Raw genomic sequence first — 1,391 nt, 5'->3', positions numbered from 1 at the left:
AATCCATTGTATGTCATATGACTTCGTAGAGCTCAACTAAAACTAACTGCAAATGGAGAATTGTAACGAAATAAGTACAGTAGAACCAAAGGAGAATGAGGCTAACATATAGCGTTTGAGTGGAGAACTTCCTTTCTAACGACAAAAAGTGTCTTGTTGTACCACTATAAGTTTAAGCTCATGATATTCCTCCACCGAATGTGATGCAAGTTCGTAGAGCTCAACTAAATGTTGGTGTTAGGGTAGGAAAAAAGGATAAAGAGGCGTACATATAGCTTTTGAGAGGACATAAATTTAAAATCGATGTTATTAATCCATTGTATGTCATATGAGTTCGTAGAGCTCAACTAAAACTAACTATAAATGGAGAATTGTAAGGACAGTAGAACCGAAGGAGAATGAGGCCAACATATAGCGTTTGAGTGCAGTACTTCCTTTCTAACGACAAAAAGTGTCTTGTTGTACCACAATAAGTTTAAGCTCATGATATTCCTCCACCGAATGTGATGCAAGTTCGTAGAGCTCAACTAAATGTTGGTGTTAGGGTAGGAAAAAAGGATAAAGAGGCGAACATATAGCTTTTGAGAGGACTTAAATTTAAAATCGATGTTATTAATCCATTGTATGTCATATGAGTTCGTAGAGCTCAACTAAAACTAACTATAAATGGAGAATTGTAACGAAATAAGTACAGTAAAACCAAAGGAGAATGAGGCCAACATATAGCTTTTAAGTGGAGAAATTCCTCTCTAACGACAAAAAGTGTTTTGTTGTATCACAATAAGTTTAAGCTCATGATATTCCTCCACCGAATGTGATGCAAGTTCGTAGAGCTCAACTAAATGTTGGTGTTAGGGTAGGAAAAAAGGATAAAGAGGCGAACATATAGCTTTTGAGAGGACATAAATTTAAAATCGATGTTATTAATCCATTGTATGTCATATGATTTCGTAGAGCTCAACTAAAACTAACTATAAATGGAGAATTGTAAGGACAGTAGAACCGAAGGAGAATGAGGCCAACATATAGCGTTTGAGTGCAGAACTTCCTTTCTAACGACAAAAAGTGTCTTGTTGTACCACAATAAGTTTAAGCTCATGATATTCCTCCACCGAATGTGATGCAAGTTCGTAGAGCTCAACTAAATGTTGGTGTTAGGGTAGGAAAAAAGGATAAAGAGGCAAACATATAGCTTTTGAGAGGACATAAATTTAAAATCGATGTTATTAATCCATTGTATGTCATGAGTTCGTAGAGCTCAACTAAAACTAACTATAAATGGAGAATTGTAAGGACAGTAGAACCGAAGGAGAATGAGGCCAACATATAGCGTTTGAGTGGCAGAACTTCCTTTCTAACGACAAAAAGTGTCTTGTTGTACCACAATAAGT

This window comes from Lotus japonicus, chromosome 4 (assembly GCF_012489685.1).
Source record: "Lotus japonicus ecotype B-129 chromosome 4, LjGifu_v1.2".
NCBI lineage: Eukaryota > Viridiplantae > Streptophyta > Magnoliopsida > Fabales > Fabaceae > Lotus > Lotus japonicus.
The sequence above is the reverse complement of the archived record's forward strand: the minus strand, read 5'-3'. Positions refer to the sequence as shown.